The sequence below is a fragment of the Pristiophorus japonicus genome, chromosome 5, assembly GCF_044704955.1.
Source record: "Pristiophorus japonicus isolate sPriJap1 chromosome 5, sPriJap1.hap1, whole genome shotgun sequence".
Lineage (NCBI taxonomy): Eukaryota > Metazoa > Chordata > Chondrichthyes > Pristiophoridae > Pristiophorus > Pristiophorus japonicus.
In genome coordinates, this window is record NC_091981.1 from 1,520,848 (window position 1) to 1,547,367 (window position 26,520).

The following is a 26,520-nucleotide window of genomic DNA, read 5'->3' on the forward strand; positions in this document are numbered from 1 at the left end:
ATCTACCCGCATCTAACCTGTCCCGTCCCGTCAAAATCTTGTACGTTTCTATGAGATCCCCTCTCATCCTTCTAAACTCCAGTGTATAAAGGCCCAGTTGATCCAGTCTCTCTTCATATGTCAGTCCAGTCATGCCAGGAATCAGTCTGGTGAACCTTCGCTGCACTCCCTCAATAGCAAGAACGTCCTTCCTCAGATTAGGAGACCAAAATTGAACACAATATTCCAGGTGAGGCCTCACCAAGCCCTGTACAATTGCAGCAAGACCTCCCTGCACCTATACTCAAATCCTCTCGCTATGAAGGCCAACATACCATTTGCCTTCTTCACCACCTGCTGTACCTGTATGCCAACTTTCAATGACTGATGTACCATGACACCCAGGTCTCATTGCACCTCCCCTTTTCCTAATCTACTGTGAAGACTGACACAAAATATTTGTTCAAAGACTCTGCCATTTCCCTGTTTCCCATTATTAATTCTCCAGTCTCATCCTCTAAGGGAGCAGCCTTAAATATTAGCCGAGCGTGGGCAGCTAAAGCGGAGGCACAGAACAGATTCAGAGGCTGACAAAGAAGTGGAAAGAAGTGGAAGGCGTGATAGGAGAAAATTCTTTGAAAATCCAGCCACGCAATCAGACAAAGCAGGGAATCATGAGAAAATCTATAGAGCCTGACAAGAAAGCATGCTGGGCTGTGTAAAGCAGGAGCGACACCAGCAAGGAACAACGGTGGACCTGTACTCTCAAATAGCAATCAGCAGCTCCGAAGATGTCAGAACATTTCAAGGAACTGCTGGGTCAATCCACTCCAACCGAGCCCCCACATACCTCCTGCAGAAACTCTTTGAAGGCAAATGCAAACAAACCCAGCAGAGAAGAATTCATCGTGCAGAGGATTACACAATGCAAGCCTCACACGGTCATTCTAAGTGATATTGGAGGATGACAGGACTGCTTGTTACCGCCTTGGTTATTTCTCTCAGACTGGATAACATACAGGACAAGGGAAGGGCAGAATCTCAGCGTAGAGTGCACATTATCTCGCCGGCTGGACAACTTGGTCTTCACTGTTGGGGTTGTTCTTCTATCACACCACCAATAATATAATCAGCACAAGACCGATAGACTGGCAACAACAGCAGCAAGAAACATAGAAACATAGAAACACAGAAAATAGGTGCAGGAGTAGGCCTTTCGGCCCTTCGAGCCTGCACCACCATTCAATAAGATCATGGCTGACCATTCACCTCAGTACCCCTTTCCTGCTTTCTCTCCATACCCCAAGAACAAGCCTCAGTATCGATAAAGACTAAAGTAATGTGCAGGAGCAACACAAAGAACAAAAAGATTACAGTCCATGGGGAAGCCTTGAGGGCAGAGGCACATCCACCTATTGTGGAAGCATCGTCAGCAAGGATGGAGGAACCGACAAAGATATCCAACCGAGAATGGGAAGGGCACGAGGCCCATTCACATCCTTAAAGCAAACTTGGGGATGAAAATATTGGGGTTGATTTTAACTCAAGTGGGAAGCTGGTGAGGAGCTCACATCAATCTCGCGTGGGAGTATGGTCGGGAGGCTCGGCGGATTTTAACCCATTGGAATCTCACCGGCCAGCTGCTCAGAAATAAACATCTGGCCAGCGGAGGGCTCGCTGATTGGGCGGCTTGAGGGTCAAAAAAAGGCGGCAGTCATTCCTAGTCTTTGGTCTCAGTTTTGAGCTGTGGGCTCATGGTCACCGAGTCCATGCCCAAACTCAATCCACAGCAAACCCTTCCAGGCACCTTGCAGAGAGGCTTCCATCCCATCTCAGTCTGAGCAAAGGCCTCGGACTGAAAGGCCAGAGTCCAACTCTCCTCGTCCCACATTGACAATTGTAGTATCGTTACATGGGCTGTTGTAGTTACATAGTTAGTCCAACATCAACGATAAATATTCTCTCTGTTCACCAGCTAAAACAAAATGATAATGGCATTGTTTAAACTCAAAACTGGAAAGCAGAGGTACTCCACTGATAAAGTGTTGAGTTAAGTCCTTGAGGTCTTCCAAGTGGGTTAATAACTTTTACAGTGAACAGAACTCTGATCCAGTGCCACATATAAATGTGTGCTGCATGTGTGAGTCTGACACATTTAACAGTAAATTATTGATTTGCCTCGATAGGTGCCATCTTCGGTTTATTCAAAAGCCAACAGCCTTGAAACACAAGGCCCTGATATTTTCTGGGAGGTGGGGAGGGAGTGATGGGGGGGCCGGGGAGAGGGGTAGAGGTGCAGTGGCCAGGAAACTCACAAGTATGGCTTTCCCGGTCGACCTGCCGAATCTAACGACCGGACCTGAACCGATTTTAATTTTTGGACTTTGTTCTCTGGGCAGATTAAGAGTCTGTCAGACAGGAAGTCCTGTTGTACCAGGCCACAGTCAGGGAGTGGGGAGGTGGTGGGTCGGGGGGGGGACATTGGACGGGGGACATGGCTGGATTATGGGGATTTGATCGCGGAGTAGATGGGGCGATTGCGGGTGGATGTTCAATCGCGGGGCTACAGAAGCAGGGGAGGGGGGGAATATCCCTCCTCCTGCCCCACAATCAGAGCTGGAAAACCCCTTACCTGCTGGATCCGGCCGCTCTGCCTCCCCTCTGCTACCGGGTTTCCCGAGCCCTGGGAAACACAGCTATATTATAAGGCTTGCAGACTTATTAGAGTATTTAAATCAGGGACCCTCCTTTGGAGAGCAAGTTAGTCACCTGCCCCCCCCACCCATTCCCCCCGCAACCCGCCTCCCCCAAACCCTCCAACCCACCCCAGCCACTGGTTCCCCCTTATCCACCCTGCTCGTTACATCCTCAAAGAACTCCAGCAAATTTGTCAAACATGATTTCCCTTTCATAAAACCATGCTGACTCTGCTTGATTGAATTATGCTTTTCCAAATGTCCTGCTACTGCTTCCTTAATAATGGACTCCAGCATTTTCCCAACGACAGATGTTACGCTAACTGGTCTATGGTTTCCTGCTTTCTGTCTGTCTCCTTTTTTAAATAGGGGCGTTACATTTGCAGTTCCCCAGAATCCAGGGAATTTCGGTAGATTACAGCCAGTGCATCCACTATCTCTGCAGCCACTTCTTTTAAGACCCTGGGATGTAAGCCATCAGGTCCAGGGGACTTGTCCACCTTTAGTCCCATTATTTTACCGAGTACTACTTCATTAGTGATAGTGATTGTATTAAGTTCCTCCCTCCCTATAGCCCCTTGATTATCCACTATTGGGCTGTTTTTAGTGTCTTCTACCGTGAAGACCAATACAAAATATTTGTTCAATGTCTCTGCCATTTCCCTGTTCTCCGTTATTAATTCCCCAGTCTCATCCTCCAGGGGACCAACATTTACTTTAGCCACTCTTTTCCTTTTTATGTACCTGTAGAAACTCTTACTATCTGTTTTTATATTTCGTGCTAGTTTATTTTCATAATCTATCTTTCCTCTCTTTATCATTTTATCTCATAACACTCCTGTGAAGCACCTTGGGACGTTGCACTGCGTTAAAGGCGCTACATAAATACAAGTTGTTGTTGTACGCGCGGCCCGACCAGGGTTCTGTACAAGTTTATCGTAACATCACTACTTTTGAATCCTATACCCTAGGAATTTGTTAGCATTTTAATTGCTGTGCTGACCTGCGATGCTGCTTAGCATGGTTTGCTCATCTCTATCCCATTCACTATATTTCCGAGGGTGTTGTGATGTTTCTGTTTTTCCCACCAAAGTGTATCACCTCACATTTATCGATGTTAACGATCATGTGCCACTTAACGGCCCAGTCTGCAGGTTTGCTAAAGTCTTCTTGTATTACGTTGCATTCTTCCTCAGTGTTGGCTGCACCTCCTAGATTGGCATCACCGTGAATATTGATATTGAGATACTTGTTCCTGTCCAAATCATTAATGTAAATTATGAATAACTGTGATCCCAGCACTGATGCTTGTGGAACACCATTGTCTACTTTCCTCCAATCTGAATAACTACCCTTTACCCCGACTCCCTGCTTTCTGTGTTTTTAGCAAATTTGCTGTCCATTCAGCTACTTGTCCCCTGACCCCACACGCCCTAACCATTGTCATGTGTCCTCTGACCCCACACGCCCTGACCATTGTCATGTGTCCTCTGACCCCACACGCCCTGACCATTGTCATGTGTCCTCTGACCCCACACGCCCTAACCATTGTCATGTGTCCTCTGACCCCACACGCCCTGACCATTGTCATGTGTCCTCTGACCCCACACGCCCTAACCATTGTCATGTGTCCTCTGACCCCACACGCCCTAACCATTGTCATGTGTCCTCTGACCCCACACGCCCTGACCATTGTCATGTGTCCTCTGACCCCACACGCCCTGACCATTGTCATGTGTCCTCTGACCCCACACACACTGACCATTATCATGTGTCCCTTGACCCCACACGCCCTGACCATTGTCATGTGTCCTCTGACCCCACACGCCCTGACCATTGTCATGTGTCCTCTGACCCCACACGCCCCGACCATTGTCATGTGTCCTCTGACCCCACACGCCCCGACCATTGTCATGTGTCTCCTGACCCCACACGCCCTGACCATTGTCATGTGTCCTCTGACCCCACACGCACTGACCATTGTCATGTGTCTCCTGACCCCACACGCCCTGACCATTGTCATGTGTCCTCTGACCCCACACGCCCTGATCATTGTCATGTGTCCTCTGACCCCACACGCCCTGACCATTGTCATGTGTCCACTGTGTTGCATCTCATCGAAACACCTACTATTTCAGGGAGAGACTAAGAGAAGGGAGTGCTGCCTATCAGCTGTTAAAGCTGCGCGCATAAATTAAAAACATTATCAACATCACAAATCCCGAGGCTGAAAGGATGACTAACGGAGAGTCACGCTTTTATGCAAAAGGTGAGTGTTGCAAAGAAAGATTTTTCATGACTACCGGATGTCCCAAAGTGATTTACAGCCAACGAAGTACTTTTGAAGTGTAGTCACTGTTGTAATGTGGGAAACGTGGCAGCCAATTTGCGCACAGCAAGCTCCCACACACAGCAATGTGATAATGACCAGATAATCTGTTTTAGTGATGTTGATTGTGGAATAAATATTGGCCCCAGGACACTGGGGAGAACTCCCCTGCTCTTCTTCAAAATAGTGCCGTGGGATCTTTTACATTCACCTGAGAGAGCAGACGGGGACTCATTTTAATGTCTTATCCGAAAGACGGGATCTCCGACAGTGTGGCGCTCCCTCAGTACTGCCCCTTCGACAGTGCGGCACTCCCTCAGTACTGCCCCTCCGACAGTGTGGCACTCCCTCAGTACTGCCCCTCCGACAGTGCGGCGCTCCCTCAGTACTGCCCCTTCGACAGTGCGGCACTCCCTCAGTACTGCCCCTTCGACAGTGCGGCACTCCCTCAGTACAACCTCTCCGACAGTGCGGCACTCCCTCAGTACTGTCCGTCCGACAGTGCGGCACTCCCTCAGTACTGCCCCTCTGACAGTGCGGCACTCCCTCAGTACTGCCTCTCCGACAGTGCAGCACTCCCTCAGTACTGTCCCTCTGACAGTGCAGCACTCCCTCAGTACTGCCCCTCCGACAGTGCGGCACTCCCTCAGTACTGCCCCTCCGACAGTGGGCACTCCCTCAGTACTGCCCCTCCAACAGTGCAGCACTCCCTCAGTACTGCACTTCTTTAAAATATTGCAATGAATACTGGCGAGTGCTTGCTATGTTTTTACGGAGGTTATCAATTTCTGAAAATTTGGAGATTTGACAATAAAACTGGATTTCAGAGTGGGGAGTTTCCTAACTCCTTCCTCACATAATCACAGATGTTCTCAGCCAAAGCCTATGGTGCGAGAAATGTAGGTTAATGATCAGTGCTGCACCCTAAATATAGCTCTGCCGGTGAAAGAGGTCAAGCTGCTCCGTGGATGACAAATTGTTTCAGGTACAATAGCTGGGGACTGGGGGAATGCGTGAAGACCGGCTTCTGGAGTAGGACAGTCGGACGGACTTTTCAATCCCAGTGTTGGAGGTAGTGGGACAGATCCTCGCCTTGCCGGGGTTCGGGAGATCCTGCGCTGACAGGGATCTCCCAGTCTGGGGTGGGCTCACTGGTGGGAGCTCAATCTCGGAGGCTGAGGCAGGGCGGTGCGGGCAGAGTGGGGGGCACGGGGGGCACAGTAGGGTGGGCACAGTGGGGGGCACGGGGGGCACAGTGGGGGTGAGGGGAGGCTAGGAATCTATCCAATGACCGAGGGCCTTGAAGGTTGCTGCTGCAATCTGAAGGGTCTGCCTCATTGTTGCAGTGCAGTATAAAAGGGACAAATGATTGGACGAGAATGTTCCCGTTAAGCTGCGAGGCCGCTCAGCGCTCCAGGGGAACCGTGCAGGCGGTGTGTCCCGTTACATTGAAAAACCCGTCCGTGCAGCCCATTATAGGGGCCGCACGAAAAAGATTACCGGCAAGTATTTTCTGATGCTGTTTTGCCGTTGCATCTGCAAGATGTATAGGGAAGAGAGGTGGTGTTTGGGACCCTGGGGCAGAGCTAGACTGAGGGAAACTGCCCCCAACACATTTTCCATCCTCTCCACTGCTCTGGGTCCTAGTTCAGCAACTCTGCACTCTGCAATCACTCACTTACAATGAATTGGGTGATAATACGGTCGTCTACACACTCAAACATAAACCGCTTTAGACACAGTTGATTTCCGTTCGAGCAATTAGTGGCTAATAGGTTTTTGGGTTCCACTTGGTGACTGTGTTTTGAGTTCTCTACATTCTAAGCCCAGGCTCCTCGTCAGTGTTTGACATTGGTGTGATAATTCATGTATCTGTTTTCTAGATTAGTGCAGCCATTAGAGAATATGAGAGCCACGAGGCTGAGGAAAGTCTTCTTCTCCTTCTGAGGCAGTCCCCCGGAGTCGAGGATGACTTGCGTCCACACTAACACCGAGTTCTCAGGCGATTGATGAGACCAATGTGGGACCTACAGTCTCTCACAGGCGGTGTCTGGGGCAGACAGTGGTTGGAGGTCCGGGTGGGTGGGGGGCTTGGGTTGACGTGCTCTCCTTCCGCTGTTTGTACTTGGCCTCCGCGTGTTCCCGGCGACGAGACTCGAGATGTTCGGCGCCTTCCCGACTGCTTCTCCTCCTCTTTGAGTGGTTTTGGGCCAGGGATTGCCAAGAGTCAGTGGGGATATTACATTTTTTAAAGGAGGCTTTGAGGGTGTCCTTGAAGCATTTTCTCTGCCCTCCTGGGAATCGCTTCCCGTGACGGAGCTCGGAGTAGAGCGCTTGTTTCGGGAGTCTAGTATCGGGCATGTGGACGATGTGGCCTGCCCATCGGAGCTGATCGAGAGTGGTCAATGTCTCGATGCTGGGGATGTTGGATGAGAGAAAACGCTGACATTGGTGTGTCTGTCCTGCCAATGGATTTGCAGGATTTTGCAGAGGCAACGTTGGTGGTACTTCTCCAGTGCTTTGAGGTGCCCGCTGTACATAGTCCATGTCTCTGAAGCATATAGGAGGGAGGGTATCACTACTGCTCTGTAGACCATGAGCTCAGTGCCAGGATTGAGATCTTGGTCTTCGAACACTCTTTTCCTCAGGCGACCGAAGGCTGCGCTGGGACACTGAAGACGGTGTTGGACTTCGGCATCGATATCTGTCCTTGTTAACAGTCTGCTCCCAAGGTATGGGAAGTGGTCCACATTGTCCAAGGTCTCTTCATGGATCTTGATAATTGGGGAGCAGTACTGTGAGGAGGGGGCAGGTTTGTAGAGGACCTTTGTCACAGAAACATAGAAACATAGAAAATAGGTGCAGGAGTAGGCCATTTGGCCCTTCGAGCCTGCACCACCATTCAATAAGATCATGGCTGATCATTCACCTCAGTACCCCTTTCCTGCTTTCTCTCCATACCCCTTGATCCCTTTAGCCGTAAGGGCCATATCTAACTCTCTCTTGAATATATCCAACGAACTGGCATCAACAACTCTCTGCGGTAGAGAATTCCACAAGTTCACAACTCTCTGAGTGAAGAAGTTTCTCCTCATCTCGGTCCTAAATGGCTTACCCCTTATCCTTCGACTGTGTCCCCTGGTTCTGGACTTCCCCAACATCGGGAACATTCTTCCTGCATCTAACCTGTCCAGTCCCATCAGAATTTTATATGTTTCTATGAGATCCCCTCTCATCCTTCTAAACTCCAGTGTATAAAGACCCAGTTGATCCAGTCTCTCCTCATATGTCAGTCCGGCCATCCCTGGAATCAGTCTGGTGAACCTTCGCTGCACTCCGTCAATAGCAAGAACGTCCTTCCTCAGATTAGGAGACCAAAACTGAACACAATATTCCAGGTGAGTCCTCACCAAGGCCCTGTACAATTGCAGTAAGACCTCCCTGCTCCTATACTCAAATCCCCTAGCTATGAAGGCCAACATGCCATTTGCCTTCTTCACTGCCTGCTGTACCTGCATGCCAACCTTCAATGACTGATGAACCATGACACCTCCCCTTTTCCTAATCTGCCGCCATTCAGATAATATTCTGCGTTCCTGTTTTTGCCTCCTAAGTGGATAACCTCACATTTATCCACATTAAACTGCATCTGCCATGCATTTGCCCACTCACCTAACCTGTCCAAATCACCCTGCAGCCTCTTAGCATCCTCCTCACAGCTCACACCGCCACTCAGCTCAGTGTCATCTGCAAACTTGGAGATATTACATTTAATTCCTTCATCTAAATCGTTAATGTATATTGTAAAGAGCTGGGATCCCAGCACTGAGCCCTGCGGCACTCCACTAGTCACTGCCTCCCATTCTGAAAGGGACCCGTTTATCCCGACTCTCTGCTTCCTGTCTGTCTTACCGATGTTTAATATGACTCTTGTACGCTTCAGTGAAGGTGTCAACGATGGTTTGGAGTTCGGACTCCAAGTGTGCACAAAAGCAAACGTCATCTGCATTTTGTAGTTCAGTGACAGAGGTTGGAGTAACCTTGGATCTGGACTGGAAGCGATGGAGGTTGAACAATTTCCCGCCTGTCCTGTAGATTAACTCCACTCCAGCGGGGAGGTTGCTGAGGGTGAGATGGAGCATTGCAGCGAGGAAGATTGAGAAGAGCGTTGGTGCGATGACACAGCCTGGCTTGACCCCGGTCTGCACTTGTATTGGGTCTGTGGTGGATCCGTTGGTAAGAATTACAGCAGGCGGAGGATGGTGACACATTTTTGAGGACAGATGAATTTGAAAAGGATGCTAAATAATCCCTCACGGTTGACAGAGGCGAAGGCCTTTGTGAGAAACATAGAAATATAGAAAATAGGAGCAGGAGTGGGCCATTCGGCCCTTCGAGCCTGCACCACCATTCAATATGATCATGGTTGATCATTCCCCTTTCCTGTTTTCTCAACATACTCCTTGATCCCTTTAGCCTTTTGGGCCATATCTAACTCCCTCTTGAATATATCTAACGAACAGGCCTCAACAACTTTCTGTGGTAGAGAATTCCACAGGTTAACAACTCTCTGAGTGAAGAAGTTTCTCCTCATCTCAGTCCTAAATGGCCTACCCCTTATCCTTAGACTGTGTCCCTGACTCTGGACTTCCCCAACATTGGGAACATTCTTCCTGCATCTAACCTGTCCAATCCCGTCAGAATTTTATATGTTTCTATGAGATCCCCTCTCATTCTTCTAAACTCCAGTGAATACAGGCCCAGTTGATCCAGTCCAAGAAGCCATGTACAGAGGTTGATGCTGCTCCCTACATTTTTCTTGGATTTGTCGCGCGGTGAAGATCATGTCCGTTGTGCCCCTTAGTGGGCGGAATCCGCATTGTGACTCTGGGAGGAGCTTTTCAGCCACTGGGAGGAGATGATTTTTGCGATAACTTTCCCTGCGGCAGACAGCAGGGAAACTGCTCTCTAATACTGCAATCGGACTGATACCTTTCTTGAAGATGGTCATGATTACGGCATCTCTGAGATCCCCTGGCATGCTCTTCTCTTTCCAGATAAGAGAGATGAGGTAATGGATTCGCGCCAGTAGTACTTCTCCGCCATGCTTTAGTGCTTTAGCGGGGATTCCATCTGCTCCTGAGGCCTTGTTGTTCTTCAGTTGTCACATGGCCTTTTCAACCTCATGCTGGGCTGGGGTTGTGCTGAGATGGTGGCAGGTAGCATGCTGCGGGATGGAGTCGAGAACACTCACATCAAAGACAGCGTCTTGGTTGAGGAGATCTCTTAAAGTGCTCCTTCCAGTGGGCACTGACTGCCTCTCTGTCCTTGATGAGCACCTCTCTGCCCTTAGGTCTCAGTTGGGTAGGACCTTGAGTGCTTGGGACATAGATGGTCTTTACTGCACTAACAAATCCTCATGCACCGTGATTGTTGGCTAGTTGCTGTATGTCCTGCTTTTTCCACACACCATGTTCTTTAGGTGCCAAGTTTTTTGTGGGACCTCGAGCTTCAGTTGCCTGTAGATCTGCTTTCTTTCTCTCGACTTGTGGTGTTTCCAGTTCAAATAATTTATGTACTGCCTGCATTTAGAGTGAACAGTCCTCCAAATCTCCTTCATAACTCACGTATCCGTTCTCCAGTTAGTGCAGCTATTTAGAGAATATGCCAGGCACGAGGCTGAGGATTGTGGTGCCAGGAACAACATGCATCTTATTTTTGACCAACCTTAAACAGAAACATGTCCGATGGGGTATACCTATCAGCAAAGGATGAACAGGCTGGGTCTCTTTTTGCTTGAAAACAGAATACTGAGGGGTGACCTAATAGAGGTCTGTAAAATGATGAAAGATTTTGATCGAGTGGATACAGAGAGAGTGTTTCCACTTGTGGGGAAGAGCATAACTAGAGGCCATCAATATAAGATAGTTACCGAGAAATCCAATGGGGAATTCAGGAGAAACTTCTTTCCCCAGAGAGCGGTGAGAATGTGGAACTCACTGCCACAGGGAGGGGTTGAGGGGAATAGTATCGATGTATTTAAGGGGAGGTTGGACAAGCCAATGGGGGAGAAGGGAATAGAGGGTTATGCTGATAGATTTAGATGAGGAAAGACGGGAGGAGGCTCGAGTGGAGCATAAACACCGGCACGGACTGGTTGGGCCCAATGGTCTGTTTCTGGGCCGTATATCCCGTGTAATCTGATGTAAATATGCTAATGAGGCTGAAAGCCTCGGCTTTAACCTGCCATGCCAGTCTACCTCTGGTCCACTGGGGTTTCTGGGCCTCAGGATTTCCAGCAGCTGCAGCGAGGTGAGGACAACCTCGAGGAACAATCCTTGTGGGTCAGGAGCAGGAGTGCTCCCCCCGAACCCCTCCACATCCCCCCAACCCCAACCCCTCCACACCCCCCCACCCCCAACCCCTCCACATCCCCTCACCCCCAACCCCTCCACACCCCCCCACCCCCAACCCCTCCACACTCCCCCCCCACCCCAACCGCTCCACACCCCCCCACCCCCAACCCCTCCACACTCCCCCACTCCCAACCCCTCCACACCCCCAACCCCTCCACACACCCCCACCCCCAACCCCAACCCCTCCACACCCCCCCACCCCAAACCCTCCACACCCCCCACCCCCAACCCCTCCACACCCCCCCAACCCCAACCCCTCCACACCCCCCCCAACCCCAACCCCTCCACACCCCCCCACCTCCAACCCCTCCTCACCCCCCCACCCCCCAACCCCTCCACACCGTCCCCACCCCCAACCCCTCCACACTCCCCCCCCACCCCCAACCCCTCCACATCCCCCCACCCTCGAACCCCTCCACACCCCTCCACCCCCAACCCCTCCACACCCCCAACCCCTCCACACCGTCCCCACCCCCAACCCCTCCACACCCCCCCACCCCCAAACCCTCCACACCCCCCCAACCCCAACCCCTCCACACACCCCCACACCCAACCCCTCTACACCCCCCCCAACCCAACCCCTCCTCACCCCGCCCATCCCCAACACCTCCACACCCCCCCACCCCCACCCCCAACCCCTCCACACCCTCCCCACTCCCAACCCCTCCACACCCCCCCACCCCCACCCCCAACCCCTCCACACCCTCCCCACTCCCAACCCCTCCACACCCCCCCACCCCCACCCCCAACCCCTCCACACCCTCCCCACTCCCAACCCCTCCACACCCCCCCCACCCCAACCCCTCCTCACACCGCACCCCCCCCGCACTCGCCTTTGTATTCCAAACATTACTCTGATAAATCAGAGGAAACCAGGTTGCCAAAGTTACCATGCACAGGTACCGATTGCAGGCTTGTATCCGGCTCACAGCCCTGGGTCCAGAACCCACCTCCGACCGTCAATCAACACCAAAGGGAATATCTGGACAGCTGTCCGATCGGGCACCAGATTCCCATGCGTATGCCTGAATCCCGTCTGCAGGAGTGCCCCTGCGCTGACCCTGCCTGGGATAGTGGGGGTTCAGAGGGATGGAACTACATTTACACGGGACATCTGGGCACGGGTCACTTTGGACACAACTCCTGCAATCACATGACTTCCGGGAACCCCATTGCACCCTGCCCCCCGCAACCCCAGGGGTCCCACCTTGGGCCCTGAGCAGCTGAAAACAAAATGTTCCTGTACTCAATGGTTGTGGCCAGCTCTCTGCACTAGGACCCATGTCTGCCCGCAAAGCCTCGCCTCGCCTCGCCATGCCTCGCCTCGCTGTGCCTCGCCTCGCCTCGCCTCGCCTCGCCTCGTCGTGCCTCGCCGTGCCTCGCCTCGCCTCGCCTCGCCTCACCTCGCCTCACCGTGCCTCGCCTCACCTCGCCTCACCTCACCTCGCCTCGCCGCGCCTCACCTCGCCTCACCTCGCCTCGCCTCGCCTCGCCTCGCCGCGCCTCGCCTCGCCTCGCCTCGCCTCACCGTGCCTCGCCTCGCCTCGCCTCACCTCGCCTCGCCTTGCCTCGCCTCACCTCGCCTCGCCTCGCCTCACCTCGCCTCGCCTCACCTCGCCTCGCCGCGCCTCGCCTCGCCTCGCCTCGCCTCGCCTCGCCTCACCGTGCCTCGCCTCGCCTCGCCTCGCCTCACCTCGCCTCACCGTGCCTCGCCTCACCTCGCCTCACCTCACCTCGCCTCGCCGCGCCTCACCTCGCCTCGCCTCGCCTCACCGTGCCTCGCCTCGCCTCGCCTCGCCTCACCTCGCCACGCCTTGCCTCGCCTCACCTCGCCGCGCCTCGCTCAGCCTCCACCAACACTCCCGGTCCCAGCCCCGGCCCAAGATGCAGTAACCCCCGACAAAGGCTCCACCCACTGGCCTTGCAGGGAGAGAAGGTGACGTTCGACCCCCGACACAGCAACCAGGAAACTGCAACAAAACCACTTCCTTTGTGGTTCCACTCGTCTCCCGCGGGAGTCACGGCGGGAAACCTGCAGCACACCGAGGAAACTCAGAGACCGTTATTTATGTAACCCACAATCACTTGGGATTGGTTCATTGCTTTGAACGTTACGGGGGTTACTTTGGGGACAGGGTGAAAGCCAGCGCTGAGTGGGGGGGCAGTGTTAATAACGCACGGCGGTTTGAAAGTCTGGATTTAGCAATTTTGGTCCTAATTGCTGATGACCATAATTGGAACTTGCCGGAGGCCCTGAGTCAGACACCTCAGGTTTAGTACTCAGGCGCTGATTAGACACAATATTCAAGGGGCGGTGTACGTGGGGTCCTCACACCCACTCCCACTGCTCCGGCTGACACACAGCGACACGTTTCAGGTCGGCTCAGGGACTGAGGGAGAGGGGCACAGCTTCTCCCACATGGCACTGGAGGTCCTGGTGGGGGAGGGCCGGAGGAGGAGGGAGGTCCTGGTGGGGGAGGGGGGGCCGGAGGAGGAGGGAGGTCCTGGTTGGGGGGGGGGGGGGGGCGGAGGAGGAGGGAGGTCCTGGTGGGGGGGGGGGGCCGGAGGAGGAGGGAGGTCCTGGTGGGGGAGGGGGGGCCGGAGGAGGAGGGAGGTCCAGTACCCGCATGGGGGGGAGCCCTCCTCGCCCACCTCACCCTCACCCTCCTCGCCCTACTCACCCTCCTCGCCCACCTCGCTCTCCTCACCCTCACCCTCCTCGCTCTCCTCGTCCTCCTCACCCTCACCCTCCTCGCCCACATCACCCTCTTCACCCTCCTCGCCCACCTCACCCACCTCACCCTCACCCTCCACGCCCACATCACCCTCTTCACCCTCCTCACCCACCTCACCCACCTCGCCCTCGTCTCCCTCCTTGCTCTCCTCACCCTCACCCTCCTCGCCCACATCACCCTCCTTGCCCACCTTGCCCACCTTGCCCTCTCTCCTCCAGCAGCCTGTGCTGCTGTGCCTGACCTCATGTCCCACATGGCAGACAAAGTAAAAGCCCATGGGATCCAGGGCAAAGTGGCAAGTTGGATCCACAATTGGCTCAGAGGCAGGAAGCAAAGGGTAATGGTTGATGGATATTTTTGTGACTGGAAGGAGGGTTCCACAGGGCTCAGTGCTGGGTCCCTTGCTTTTGTGGTATAGATCAATGATTTAGACTTGAATGTAGGGGGTATGATTAAGAAGTTTCCAGATGATACAAAAATCGGCTGTGTGGTTGATAATGAAGAAGAAAGCTGTAGACTGCAGGAAGATATCAATGAACTGGTCAGGTGGGCAGAACAGTGGCAAATGGGATTCAATCCGGAGAAGTGTGAGGTAATGTATTTGGGGAGGTCTAACAAGTTAGGCCACAGCTGGAGTACTGCGTGCAGTTCTGGTCACCACATTACAGGAAAGATGTGATTGCACTGGAGAGGGTACAGAGGAGATTTACCAGGATGTTGCACTGGAGAGGGTACAGAGGAGATTTACCAGGATGTTGCACTGGAGAGGGTACAGAGGAGATTTACCAGGATGTTGCCAGGACTGGAGAATTTTATCGATGAGGAAAGATTGGATAGGCTGGGGTTGTTTTCTTTGGAACAGAGGAGGCTGAGGGGAGATTTTGTTGAGGTGTATACAATTATGAGGGGCCTGGATAGAGTGGATAGGAAGGACCTATTTCCCTTAGCAGAGGGGTCAACAACCAGGGGGCATAGATTGAAATTAATGGGTAGAAGATTTAGAGGGGAGTTGAGGGGAACTTTCTTCACCCAGAGGGTGGTGGGGGTCTGGAACTCACTGCCTGAAAGGGCGGTAGAGGCAGAAACCCTCACCACATTTTATTTTGCCGCAATAATCCGCCTTTAAGAGTCAAACATGATCGAGAGACATTATACATTTAGTAGGACTAACCCGTTAGCATCATTCTGAAACGATTCGATTTTGAAATCACACTTCAAAGCATTCATTTTCTTTTAAACTGAGTGTTGCTATTCATTTCCTGAAGTGAGGCACAGCGATAGTGCTCAATGCTTCCGCACCAAGATGACATTTTGTTTGGAGACAAATTTCCACAGGACGTTTCTGTCAACGCAAAAACTGTTTACACCCCTGGATATCCGACACATGTTCTTCCTTGTTCTTTGTCTGGATTTTGAACTGGATTCATAGAAGCACTTGACTTCTCCAATGTCTAACTCAGCTCTTCCTCAGGAAACAGCAGCACTGACTGAGGGATAAGGTGCCCTGTGCATTTGTCACCGCTCACAGCACAGTGCAAGGCAACTTTTGAAATCTGTTGTAGCCATATTGGGAAGTTTCCGAACAAACTTTCACAATTGAACCATTGCCTTGACGTTGGCCTCCCAGAAAAATCCCAGTCACAGCAGCTTCAATATGAATTTGTCATAATGCAGTTTCGACACTGTTTCTGAGCTCGTTAAAGTGAGAAACATGATTATCTCTGACTCAGAAGGTTGTGGGTTCAAGTCCCATTCCAGAGACTTGAGCACTTAAATCTAGACTGACACTCCATTCATTTCGTGTTTAACACCAAGTCACTGAATATTTCAGGAAAAAAAGCACAGCTTATATGATAATGGAATTTTGAGGGAGCTGGGACACAGATGGTATTGGTGTTGTACAGATAATCTCTCAATATTATGTCAGCCGTGGCCCAGTGGGCAGCACATTCGCCTCTGAGTCAGAAGGTTGTGGGTTCAAGTGAGCACAAAAATCTAGGCTGACACTCCAGTGCAGTGCTGAGGGAGTACTGCACTGTCGGAGGAGCAGTACTGAGGGAGCACAGCACTGTCAGAGAGGCGATACTGAGGGAGTGCTGCATTGTCGGAGGGGCAGTACCGAAGGAGTGCCGCACTGTCGGAGGGGTAGTACTGAGGGAAGACTGCACTGTCAGAGGGGCAGTACTGAGGGAGCGCTGCACTGTCGGAGGGGCAGTACTGAGGGAATGCTGCACTGTCGGAGTTGCCTTCTTTCTGATGAGACATTAATCCGAGGCCCTGTCTGCTCTCTCAGGTGGATGCAAAAGATCCCACAGCACTATTACAAAGAAGAGCAGGGGAGTTCTTCCCGGTGTCCTGGGGCCAATATTTATTCCTCAATCAACATCACACAAAACAGATTATCCGGTCATTATCACATTGCTATTTGTGGGAGCTTGCTGTGCGCAAATTGGCTGCTTCATTTCCCACATTACAACAGCGACTACACTCCAAAAGTACTTCATTGGTTGTAAAGTGCTTGGAGACGACCGATGGTGGTGAAAGGCGCTATATAAATGCACGTCTTTCTTTCTCTGATAATGCATTTGCCATCGTGGGTAAGGTCCAGACGTTATTTGAACTGTAGTCCCATAGAAGTCACATTTAAGTTTAGCAACAAAGCAGAGAAAGACTAGAGTGAATGAGTTGAAAATAGCGGAGAGAAAAACTCCAGGAAGACGATACAAATCCCGGAGCAAGCAGAAGCTGAGTTTTAATTGCAGACGCATGTTATTTCAGTTATTGAACCCCGCATTGCTTGCAATGCAAGTGGTCTCAATGAAGTTTAAACTTTAACTTGTTTTGGTTTCTTTATTTTTCCCCATCATTCCAGGAAAACCAGCTGTTTATTTTGAGGATCCAACTGACAAATGACTCCTGCATTTCAACACGATTATATTCAATAAAACACAAATTAACACAGTTTTTCTTCTTTTCTATATCAGTAAGTAACATTTAGCATTGTTGTTGCCAAATTAAGTTTATCTAGGGGTTAAGTCATGGCAGGAGAGCTCGGACACGTGATATGCTCCTCCTGTACCATGTGGGAATTCAGGGACGCTTCCGGTGTCCCTGACGACTACGTGTGCGGGAAGTGTATCCACCTACAGCATTGCGGCACTGGAGCTGAGGGTGGATTCACTCTGGAACATCCACGATGCTGAGAATGACGTGAATAGCACGTTTAGTGAGTTGGTCTTACCGCAGGTAAAGGGTACACAGCCAGATAGTAAATGGGTGACCAACAGGAAGAGCAGTGCAAGGAAGGTAGTGCAGGGGTCCCCTGCGGTCATCCCCCTGCAAAACAGATACACCGCTTTGGGTACTGTTGAGGTGGATGACTCATCAGGGGAGGGCAGCAGCAGCCAAGTTCATGACACCGTGGCTGGCTCTGTTGCACAGGAGGGCAGGAAAAAGAGTGGGAGAGCGACAGTGATAGGGGATTCAATTGTAAGGGGAATAGATAGGCATTTCTGCGGCCACAATCGAGACTCCAGGATGGTATGTTGCCTCCCTGGTGCAAGGATCAAGGATGTCTTGGAGCGGGTGCAGAACATTCTGAAAAGTGAGGGTGAACAGCCAGTTGTCGTGGTGCACATTGGTACCAACGATATAGGTAAAAAAAGGGATGAGGTCCTACGAGATGAATTTAGGGAGCTAGGAGCTAAATTAAAAAGTAGGATCTCAAAGGTAGTAATCTCAGGATTGCTACCAGTGCCACGTGCTAGTCAGAGTAGGAATCGCAGGATAGCTCAGATGAATAAGTGACTTGAGCAGTGGTGCAAGAGGGAGGGATTCAAATTCCTGGGGCATTGGAACCGGTTCTGGGGGAGGTGGGACCAGTACAAACCGGACGGTCTGCACCTGGGCAGGACCGGAACCAATGTCCTAGGGGGAGTGTTTGCTAGTGCTGTTGGGGAGGAGTTAAACTAATGTGGCAGGGGGATGGGAACCTATGCAGGGAGACAGAGGGAAGTAGAATGGGGGCAGAAGCAAAAGATACAAAAGGAGAAAAGTAAAAGTGGAGGGCAGAGAAACCCAAGGCAAAAAACAAAAAGGGCCACATTACAACAAAATTCTAAAGGGGCAAAGTGTAATAAAAAGACAAGCCTGAAGGCTCTGTGCCTCAATGCGAGGAGTATTCGGAATAAGGTGGACGAACTAACTGCTCAGATAGCAGTTAACGGGTATGATGTAATTGGCATCACGGAGACATGGCTCCAGGGTGACCAAGGCTGGGAACTCAACATCAAGGGGTATTCAAAATTTAGGAAGGATAGGCAGAGAGGAAAAGGAGGCAGGGTGGTGTTGCTGGTTAAAGAGGAAATTAATGCAATAGTAAGGAGGGACATTAGCCTGGATGATGTGGAATCGGTATGGGTGGAGTTACGGAATATCAAAGGACAGAAAACACTAGTGGGAGTTGTGTACAGACCACCAAACAGTAGTAGTGAGGTTGGGGACAGCATCAAACAAGAAATAAGGGATGTGTGTAATTAGGTACAGCAGTTATCATGGGCGATTTTAATCGACATATTGATTGGGCTAACCAAACTGGTAGCAATGCGATGGAGGAGGATTTCCTGGAGTGCATTAGGGATGGTTTTCCAGACCAATACGTTGAGAGCTGGCCATCCTAGACTGGGTGATGTGTAATGAGAAGGGACTAATTAGCAATCTTGTTGTGCGAGGCCCCTTGGGGAAGAGTGAACATAATGTGGTAGAATTCTTTATTAAGATGGAGAGTGACACAGTTAATTCAGAGACTAGGGTCCTGAACTTAAGAAAAGGTAACTTCGGATGGTATGAGGTGTGAATTGGCTAGAATAGACTGGCAAAGGATACTTAAAGAGTTGACGGTGGATAGGCAATGGCAAACATTTAAAGATCACATGGATGAACTTCAGCAATTGTACATCCCTGTCTGGAGTAAAAATAAAACGGGGAAGGTGGCTCAACCGTGGCTAACAAGGGAAATTAAGGATAGTGTTAAAGCCAAGGAAGAGACATATAAATTGGCCAGAAAAAGCAACAAACCTGAGGACTGGGAGAAATTTAGAATTTAACAGAGGAGGACTAAGGGTTTAATTAAGAGGGGGAAAATAGAGTAGGAGAGGAAGCTTGCCGGGAACATAAAAACTGACTGCAAAAGCTTCTATAAATATGTGAAGAGAAAAAGATTAGTGAAGAGAAACGTAGGTCCCTTGCAGTCGGATTCAGGTGAATTTATAATGGGGAACAAAGAAATGGCAGACCAAATGAACAAATACTTCGGTTCTGTCTTCACGAAGGAAGACACAAATAACCTTCGGGAAGTACTAGGGGACAGTGGGTCTAGTGAGAAGGAGGAACTGAAGGATATCCTTATTAGGCGGGAAATTGTGTTCGGGAAATTGATGGGATTGAAGGCCAATAAATCCCCGGGGCCTGATAGTCTGCATTCCAGAGTACTTAAGGAAGTGGCCCTAGAAATAGTGGATGCATTGGTGATCATTTTCCAACAGTCTATCGACTCTGGATCAGTTCCTATGGACTGGAGGGTAGCTAATGTAACACCACTTTATAAAAAGGAGGGAGAGAGAAAACGGGTAATTATAGACCGGTTAGCCTGACATCAGTAGTGGGGAAAATGTTGGAATCAATCATTAAGGATGAAATAGCAGCGCATTTGGAAAGCAGTGACAGGATCGGTCCAAGTCAGCATCGATTTATGAAAGTGAAATCATGCTTGGTGAATCTTCTAGAATTTTTTGAGAATGTAACTAGCAGAGTGGACAAGAGAGAACCAGTGGATGTGGTGTATTTGGACTTTCAAAAGGCTTTTGACAAGGTTCCTCACAAGAGATTGGTGTGCAAAATCAAAGCACCATGGTATTGGGGGTAATGTACTCACGTGGATAGAGAACTGATTGGCAGACAGGAAGCAGAGAGTTGGGATAAACGGATCCTTTTCAGAATGGCAGGCAGTGACTAGTGGAGTGCCGCAGGGCTCAGTGCTGGGACCCCAGCTCTTTACAATATACATTAATGATTTAGATGAAGGAATTGAGTGTAATATCTCCATGTTTGCAGATGACACTAAGCTGGGTGGCGGTGTGAGCTGTGAGGAGGATGCTCAGAGGCTGCGGGGTGACTTGGACAGGTTAGGTGAGTGGGCAAATGCATGGCAGATACAGTATAATGTGGATAAATGTGAGGTTATCCACTTTGGGGGCAAAAACACGAAGGCAGAATATTATCTGAATGGCGGCAGATTAGGAAAAGAGGAGGTGCAACGAGACCTGGGTGTCATGGTTCATCAGTCACTGAAAGTGGGCATGCAGGTACAGCAGGCGGTGAAGAAGGCAAATGGCATGTTGGCCTTCATAGCTAGGGGATTTGAGTATAGGAGCAGGGAAGTCTTACTGCAGTTGTACAGGGCCTTGGTGAGGCCTCACCTGGAATAGTGTGTTCAGTTTTGGTCTCCTAATCTGAGGAAGGACGTTCTTGCTATTGAGGGAGTGCAGCGAAGGTTCACCAGACTGATTCCAGGGATGGCTGGACTGTCATATGAGGAGAGACTGGATCGACTGGGCCTGTATTCACTGGAGTTTAGAAGGATGAGAGGGGATCTCATAAAAACATATAAGATTCTGACAGGACTCGACAGGTTAGATGCAGGAAGAATGTTCCCGATGTTGGGGAAGTCCAGAACCAGGGGACATAGGCTTAGGATAAGGGGTAGGCCGTTTAGGACTGAGATGAGGAGAAACTTCTTCACTCAGAGAGTTGTTAACCTGTGGAATTCCCTGCCGCAGAGAGTTGTTGATGCCAGTTCATTGGATATATTCAAGAGAGAGTTAGATATGACCCTTACGGCTAAAGGGATCAAGGAGTATGGAGAGAAAGCAGGAAAGGGATACTGAGGGAATGATCAGCCATGATCTTATTGAATGGTGGTGCAGGCTCGAAGGGCCAAATGGCCTACTCCTGCATCTATTTTCTATGTTTCTATGTTTCTATAAGAACATCAGAAATAGGAGCAGGAGTCGCCCATTTGGCCCCTCGAGCCTGCTCCGCCATTCAATACGATCATGGCTGATCTGATCATGTACTCAGCTCCACTTCCCTGCCCACTCCCCATAACCCCCTATTCCCTTATCGTTGAATAAACTGTCTATCTCTGTCTTAAATATATTCAATGTCCCGGCTTCCACAGCTCTCTGAGACAGCGAATTCCACAGATTTACAACCCTCTGAGAAAAGAAATTCCTCCTCATCTCAGTTTTAAATGGGCGGCCCCTTATTCTAAGATCATGCCCTCTAGTTCTAGTCTCCCCCATCAGTGGAAACATCCTCTCTGCATCCACCTTGTCAAGCCCCTCATAATCTTATACGCTTCGATAAGATCACCTCTCATTCTTCTGAATTCCAATGAGTAGATGCCCAACCTCCTCAACCTTTCCTCATAAGTCAACCCCCTCATCCCCGGAATCAACCGAGTGAACCTTCTCTGAACTGCCTCCAAAGCAAGTATATCCTTTCGTAAATATGGAAACCAAAACTGCACGCAGTATTCCAGGTGTGGCTGCATCAATACTCTGTATAACTGTAGCAAGACTTCCCTGCTTTTATACTCCATCCTCTTTGCAATAAAGGCCAAGATACCATTGGCCTTCCTGATCACTTGCTGTACCTGCATGCTATCCTTTTGTGTTTCACGCACAAGTACCCCCAGGTCCCGCTGTACTGCGGCACTTTGCAATCTTTCTCCATTTAAATAATAACTTGCTCTTTGATTTTTTTCTGCCAAAGTGCATGACCTCACACTTTCCACCATTATACTCCACCTGCCAAATTTTTGCCCACTCACTTAGCCTGTCTATGTCCTTTTGCAGATTTTTTGTGTCCTCCTCACACATTGCTTTTCCTCCCAGCTTTGTATCGGAGGATTCTGTCCAAGCTCTGATTGGCATTACATGAAGCTGTAATATTTCAGCTGGTTAATCATTCACACCTTTACTGATAGTTTTCTGATGTGAATGATGAGATCTTTGAATGAGATCGTGAAATAGTAGATGTGGCTTTACTCACCATTCCCAGAGCAAAGAGTCTGTTCACACATCCCAAAGATCAGTGCACAAAATGGTTCATAAAATGTGGCCACAGAAGCACGTTTCGTGAATCAACATAACCTTGTCCAATCACAGACTCGTCACTCAGCTAACAGCTTTTGTTTTTTGGCTGACACAGGTTGTGTGGCAGGTGTTGTGAATTCCCTGGTTCGTCAATATACCAAGATTTATTGACACATCTTTCAGCAGTAGGTTAGGGCAGTGACTCTTGTGAGTTATCAATCAATCTTGTTAACAAAGGAACCGATATTATTGACTTTCTGTACACGGCTGTATATTGAACAATATTGGGCCGGAACTTGTGGTCCGGATGGTGACCAGGCAGTGTTTGCCGAAATTGAAGCAACTTCAGGATTCAGCGCGTGTGCATCCTGAAGCGAAAATCCTGAAGTTGCATCAGTTAGAAGAACATAAGAATTAGGAGCAGGAGTCGGCCATTCGGCCCCTCGAGCCTGCTCCGCCATTCAATAAGATCACGGCTGATCTTCGACCTCAACTCCACTTTCCCGCCCGATCCCCATATCCCTCGATTCCCCGAGAGTCCAAAAATCTAGCGATCTCAGCCTTGAATATACTCAACGACTCAGCATCCACAGCCCTCTGGGGCAGAGAATTCCAAAGATTCACCACCCTCTGAGTGAAGAAATTCCTCCTCATCTCAGTCCTAAATGGCCGAGCCCTTATCCTGAGACTGTGACCCCCGTGTTCTAGACTCCCCAGCCCGAGGGAAACATCCTCTCAGCATCTACCCTGTCAATCCCCCTTAGAATCTTGTATGTTTCAATGAGATCACCTCTCGTTCTTTTAAACCCTAGAGAGTATCGGCCCAATCTGCTCAATCTCTCCTCACAGGACAGTCCTCCCATCCCAGGAATCTGTCTGGTGAACCCTCTATGGTAAGTATATACTTCCTTAGGTAAGGAGACCAGAACGGTGCACAATACTCCAGGTTTGGTCTCACCAGGGCCCTGTATAATTGCAGTAAGACATCCTTACTCTTATACTCAAATCCTCCTGTAATAAAGGCCAACATACCATTTGCTTTCCTAATCACTTGCTGTATCTGCATGTTAACTTTCAGTGATTGGTGTACAAGGACACCCAGGTCCCTCTGAACACCAACATTTCCCAATCTCTCACCGTTTAAAAATACTCTGCTTTTTCTATTTTCCTACCCATGTTCTTGACCACTCACTCAGCCTGTCTCTATCCCCTTCAAGTCTCTTTGCATCCTCCTCACAACTTACATTCCCACCTAGCTTTGTATCATCAGCAAACTTGGAAATATTACATTTGGTCCCCTCATCCAGATCATTGATATAGATTGTGAATAGCTGGGGCCCAGCACAGATCCTTGCGGTACCCCACTAGTTACAGCCTGACAACCCGAAAATGGCCCATTTATTCCTGCTCTCTGTTTTCTGTTCGTTAACCAATCCTCAATCCAGGCTGGTATATTACCCCCAATCCCATGAGCCCTAATTTTGTTCAATAACCTCTTGTGTGGCACCTTATCAAATGGCTTCTGAAAATCCAAATACACCACATCCACTGGTTCCCCCTTATCTATTCTGCTGGTTACAACCTCAAAAAACTCCAACAGATTTGTTAAACATGATTTCCCTTTCATAAATCCCTGTTGACTCTGCCCAATCCTATTACTCTTTTCTAAGTGTACTGTTACCACGTCCTTAATAATAGATCCTAGCATTTTCCCTGCTCCGACACAGGCTGCACTCTGCCCCCCCCTGACCGCACCCCCCCTCACCCCACACCCCCCCCTCACCCCGCACCCCCCACCCTGCCCCCCACAAAGCCGGAAATCAGTCAGATCACTGACGTGAGGCAAACTTTCCCTTTTCTGAACAAATATCGCTGTTGAATACCCCATAAAAAGTTTAACCCATTCAAAGGAGGTGTAACTGGGGTTTTAACAGCGATCTGAGTAATGACTACTGATAAATTACCGTTCTGGCCCTGAAAAACTCATTTTATATTGGTAGAATGTCAAATTTCTTCATTAAGTTAAAAATTATTAGTTTTTAAAATAAATAAAATCGATTTAAAAAAATGTTTGTTTATGCTATTTCAGCTTCTATCTAAACCCAATGTGTATGTCCCAAACTTTATTTCGCTCTCTGTAAAAATGTTTTTAAAGTGATTGATTATTAACACTTTCTATTTCCTGGTTGAAGCATTGAAGCACTGACCACACTCGATCAGCTCCGCTGGGCAGGCCACATTGTCCACATGCCTGACACGAGACTCCCAAAGCAAGCGCTCTACTCGGAACTCCTTCACGGCAAATGAGCCCCAGGTGGGCAGAGGAAACGTTACAAGGACACCCTCAAAGCCTCCCTGATAAAGTGCAACACCCCCACCGACACCTGGGAGTCCCTGGCCAAAGACCGCCCTAAGTGGAGGAAGTGCATCCGGGAGGTCGCTGAGCACCTCGAGTCTCATCGCCGGGAGCATGCAGAAACCAAGCGCAGGCAGCGGAAGGAGCGTGCGGCAAACCAGTCCCACCCTCCCTTTCCCTCAACCACTGTCTGTCCCACCTGTGACAGAGACTGTGGTTCTCGTATTGGACTGTTCAGCCACCTCAGGACTCATTTTTAAGAGTGAAAGCAAGTCTTCCTCGATTCCGAGGGACTGCCTATGGTGATGATTTCCTGGTTTGCTGTCTGTGAGAATTCTGCAATATGATTGGTTGCTTAGACAGCTTGTTGTTGATGTCACAGCCGCTCACATTAGGGATTCCCCATTCATCATCATCGAAGCACTGACCACACTCGATCAGCTTTGCTGGCCAGGCTACATCTCCCAGGAGATTTGTAGGATCTTGCGGAGACATCGTTGGTGATATATCTCCAGCGACTTGAGGTGTCTTCTATACATTGTCCATGCATCAGATCCATACAGGAGGGCGGGTATGACTACAGCCCTGTAGACCATGAGTTTGGCGGTAGATTTGAGGGCCTGGTCTTCAAACACTCTTTTCCTCAGGCGGTCGAAGGCTCAGTTGGTGCACTGGAGGCGGTGTTGAATCTCTGCATCAATGTCTGCCTTTGTTGATAAGAGGCTCCCGAGGTATGGGAAATGATCCACATTGTCCAGGGCCGTGCCGTGGATCTTGATGATTGGAGGGCATTAACTTGCACTAATTCCAGCTACACGTCGGGAAACCCGAACTTCTCGCCACAGAGGTCGCGGGGTCATCGTTGGGAAACTTACTCCGGGGCCAGCGGTGAACGCCTTTACTTCACCGCTGACCGCAAATTCTGGGCCAGTAAAACACAGCAGTTGTATGTGTTCATATAGTGGCATTCCAAATATACTGCTGTGGTGGGTTAAAGGATCTCAAACGCCAGAATTATAAAAGGCAAGATTCTCACTGAAAAACACTTGCAAACGTTTGCTTTATTTGTTCATAAACCTTAATTCCATCAAAATATATCATCATGTGACACAAATAAAACATTATCCTGACTACAGAATGCTCAGCTCACCTCTTCCCCCAAACAAGAAAGGGTTGGCCTGCCGTGAGGCAGCACACGTTAAAAGCTGGACGTGTCTGTCAGTGTTCCATCACACAGAGCTTCATCAAGGTGCAATATCGGAGACCCTCAGGCCACAGAATATCACAGCAGATTCTTTGCTGCACTCCAAATTGTAAAGCACTGCTCTATACCCGCGGGGCGGAGAGCCAGTTCTGGTGACCAATAAACTACCAGATTGTCAATGTCCTTCAGGGAAGGAAATCTGCCGCCCTTACCCGGTCTGGCCGATATGTGACTCCAGACCCACAGAAATGTGGCTGACTCTTACCTCGGGAATGGCCCAGTGAGACACTCCATTGTACCAAAACTACTACACCTTCACCACATGGACTGCAGCGGTTCAAGAAGGCGGCTCACCACCACCTTCTCAAGGGGCAATCAGGGACGGGCAATAAATGCCAGCCTTGCCAGCGACGCCCACATCCCGGGAACGAATAAAGAGAAAAAAAAGGCCCAAATTCAGTTCTGAAATGCCATCGATTGTCATCACTCAGCTGCTGCCCACAATGATGAGAGGTATTTAGGGCAGATTGTGGGATGCAATACACGAACAATGGGGCACTGGATCACCCCTTGTACACCTGCTGCTCTCCTAATACACACATTGCCAACCCAACTGGCAAAATTGGACTATGGGCAGGTGTTTGCGAAT